Raw genomic sequence first — 4,163 nt, 5'->3', positions numbered from 1 at the left:
ATTTCTTTAAATAATTTATTTATTGTATTACTACACTGCTGAAAATTCTTTATGCAAAATTAATAATTTGATTAAAAGTGTTTCAATCATAGCATATATTTTGTGACTTAAATTCATTTTTTTACTTGTATCTTTCTCGGCGCCAATTATTTTGCGTTCCATCTATTTAAAGTTCAAATTTAAAACATTATTTTCGGTACGAGTTGCGAGCGCGTTGTTACTTAATTTATATAAGAAATTTAAAGTTGTATTTGTGATTCAAATTCAGTTATTGTCAAGTTTTTAAATTTTGCGGTAATAAAAAGCAGGTAAGTATAAATAATGAAATTGTTTATGAATTATTAGCTTGCGAGTAATTTTTTATTTTAAAATTTTAGACAAATAGAAACTGTCAGCAGCAATCAATGGAGAGTACTCATAATAAAAAAAAAAATGTTTTTAAAACTCATAATAATAAGAAACCATCTGGTGCTCAATACAAAAAACGTAAAGCAGAAAAAGTTGATAATTTGAAGAAAAATTATAAAAAACTTGAAAATTATTTTACATCGGAAAATAGTGATTGTAATAAAATAAAGGAAGGAGAAAATATTGCGCATGTACTTAGTGATACATCAACCAGCGATGAAGAAGACGGAATAGTATCAGTTGGAAATGTTCACTACGATGAAAAAGATATCGATAACGAAAATGATGATGCCAAGATGGTGATGTAAATGATCGCACCAAAGAAACAGCAATCGATTACTCAGACTGTGGTTTGTGGCCAATTCATCGCAACATTCAATTTGTTGATTATGTAATTAATATAGGTGCAATACAAGTGAATTTGGACACATATCCACGCGATAATAGGAGACGACATCTTTCAAATGCTTATTACAACCGAAAACTTTCAAATGGTAAGGTTATTTCACGACGTTGGCTTGTGTACTCAGTTTCTAAAGATGCGGTATTTTGTTTTTGCTGCAAACTTTTTGATTTCAACATGAATTTCAAGTTAAACAGAAATGGATTCAATAAATGGAAGAATTTAACAGAAGCATTAAAAATTCACGAAAATAGTAAGTCACACAGAAATGCTTATCAACTATGGATTGAGACAAAAATGAACGAATGAAAGCTGGTGAAACTATTGATAAACAAGAACAAAAACTAATCGAAAAGGAGAGTTTAAGGTGGCGAAGTGTTCTTGAACGATTGATAAACATTACTTTATACTTTGCAACAAATAATATGGCCTTCAGAGGTTCTTCTGATAAATTGTATGCAGTTAATAACGGCAAATTTTTAGGGTTGGTACAATTACTCACTAAATTTGATCCAATTATGTTAAACCACGTCACGCTAGCTCTTAAAGGAGATATTTCTGATCATTACTGTGGAAAAACCATTCAAAATGAAATGATAAATATAATGGCATCAAAATTAACCAACATAATTATATTCAAAGCTCTAAAAAGTACATATTATTCTATTATTGCTGACTGCACTCCTGACGTATCTCACAAAGAACAGCTCTCGCTTACAATTAGAATTGTAAATATGTCATAATATCCTATAAAAATAAATGAACACTTTCTTGGGTTTTTCAATGTTAACGACACGACAGGTCTTGGTTTAACAGAAATCATAATTAAAGCTTTAAAAGATTTTGGACTGAATATAAGTTTTTGTCGAGGGCAAGGTTACGATTACGGTGCAAATATGAAAGGTAAAAAAATAGGTCTACAAAAGCGAATATTAGATTTGAATCCTTTGGCTTTTTACCTTCTATGTGGAAGTCATTCTCTCAATTTGGTTATTTGTGACGCAGCGCAGTCTTCACTAAATTCCATTAACGTTTTTGGCATAATACAAAGATTATTCACATTATTTTCTGCATCAACTTCACGCTGGAATGTTTTACTTAGTCATACAACAAACTTCACTCTTAAACGATTATGCGACACTCGTTGGGAAGCCAAAATTGAGAGCCTCAAAGCCATCCGATACCAAATAAGCAGCGTACATGATGCTTTAATTACTATATATGAAGCTGAAACCAAAAAACTCCCGATATTGCACACGAAGCGCAAAAATTAGCAGAACAATTAAAAGACTATAGTTTTTTAGTTTCTTTAATTGCATGGTACAATGAACTATTCCAAATAAACGTTGTTAGCAAAGCAATGCAAGCCAAAGACATGGATCTAGTACAGTGCGCTGAAATGTTGAAAAAATGCATCACATTTTTAGAAAATTACAGAACGTTTGGCTTTAAACAAGCAACAGTTGATGCCAAAGAGTTAGCTGAAGATTTATACATCGATCCAATACCGATATCGAAAAAGATATCGATAACGAAAATGATGATGCCAAGATGGTGATGTAAATGATCGCACCAAAGAAACAGCAACACCGCGACGAGTGCGACGAGTGAAACGTCATTATGATGAAAATGCTGCTGACGAACCAATTCAAAATCCCGAGAAGAAACTTGAAGTGACATTTTTTAACCTTTTATTAGATACATGTCTGTCGTCAATAAATGAGAGATTTGAACAACTTAATGAATATGTAAATATATAGAGTTTTTTCATTTAATTTGGATAATTTGCCTATCAAGAATGAACTTTTAAAATTGTGTAAACAATTACAAGAAAAATTAACTGTAAATACAAAATCAGAAATTGATGGTGCTTTACTATGCGACGAACTAATAAGTGTGCAGTTTTTTATTAAAGATAAATTAAGCAATGTTGAAAATGAAATAAATACAAAAGAGATGACACCACTTTTTGTACTGAATTTTATTAAAACATTGTCTACAAGAGTTATATTCAAATATATGGATTGTTCTGCGCATTCTTCTTACAATACCTGTTACTGTTGCTAGTGGAGAACATAGTTTTTCTAAACTGAAGTTAATCGAAACATATTTAAGAAATACCATGTTGCAAGATTGACTTAAATCTCTATCTATGTTATCAATCGAGCAAGAAATAGCTGAAAAATTAGATTTTTCTAGTTTGATAAGAGATTTCGCGGACAAAAAAGCTAGAAAAGTTACATTTTAAAATTTAATAACTCTTGTTTATATAGTTAGAGGTTTTATTATATGTTTAATAAAAACATTTATCATTTTAAAAACAGCGTTGCGTTGTCTATTTATTTAGTCACTCATTTCTATAAACCCATATCATGAAAAGTCTAAGTTTATAATTTTAATGAAAAATTAATTAAATAAGAAACTTGATGCACAAAATGGATCTCTTTGCATTAAACTATATATTCCCTTTAGCACTCTTGTTCATCATTTTAGAGCATTGGTCTTGTTGTTAATGGTAACAACCCACCCATATATACCTAGGGGCGCGTTCACAAGTTTTGCCCAACCTGTCAAAAAAGCTAAGGCCGGCGCTGACGAAAGGTATAGGGCTTAAGTATGGAAAATTTGCAGTGTTATGGCACCGAAAAAGAGAGTATTTTTGGATCATATTGACTTTTGAATAACTTTTGAACCGTTATTACATTTGACTTGAAATTTTCCATATTGATTCACCAACTATAAGAAAATAAAATACCAAAATATTTTTATTTAATTCAGTCGGGATTGTCCAGATTTGTCTATTTTACAGACTGTGGGTTTTTACTTATTTACTTAGTTTTGGTGTCATATTGACTCTTGAATAACTCTTGAACCGTTATTACATTTGACTTGAAATTTTCTATATTGATTCACCAACTATAAGAAAATAAAATACCAAAATATTTTTATTTAATTCAGTCGGGATTGTCCAGATTTGTCTATTTTTCAGACTGTGGGTTTTAACTTATTTACTTACTTTTGGTATCATATTAACTTTAGAATAACTTTTAAACCATTATTACATTTGACTTTAAATTTTCCATAGTGATCCAACAACTATAAGAAAATAAAATACCCCAAAATTTTTTTGTTCAACGGACGAGATTTACCAGAATCATCTATTTTACAGACTCAGGGTTTTCACTTATTTACTTAGTTTAAAAAAATAAAATTTGGGGTTATATTATAATAACACCATACAAATGTGCATAAAGGAACCATGAAATCCAAATAGTACATCATTTTGAAATCATTGTATAATTTACAGACCGGTCAGTAAATTACTGCAAAAGGGCGGCACAAACCAACTGGG

At 30.4% G+C, this 4,163-nt stretch overlaps 1 long non-coding RNA gene across 1 annotated transcript; it reads left to right on the top strand.

Moving 5' to 3' along the window:
• Nucleotides 1-241: 241 nt before the first annotated feature.
• LOC136087529 (uncharacterized) lies at nucleotides 242-1,518 on the top strand. Its single transcript, XR_010641850.1, has 2 exons — nucleotides 242-308; nucleotides 378-1,518. It is a non-coding gene; the product is annotated as an uncharacterized LOC136087529 (long non-coding RNA).
• Nucleotides 1,519-4,163: the final 2,645 nt, after the last annotated feature.

This window comes from Hydra vulgaris, chromosome 11, assembly GCF_038396675.1.
Source record: "Hydra vulgaris chromosome 11, alternate assembly HydraT2T_AEP".
In the NCBI taxonomy this organism is placed as follows: Eukaryota; Metazoa; Cnidaria; class Hydrozoa; order Anthoathecata; family Hydridae; genus Hydra; species Hydra vulgaris.
Note: the sequence above shows the minus strand (reverse complement) of the source record. Positions and strands in the feature narration are given on the sequence as shown.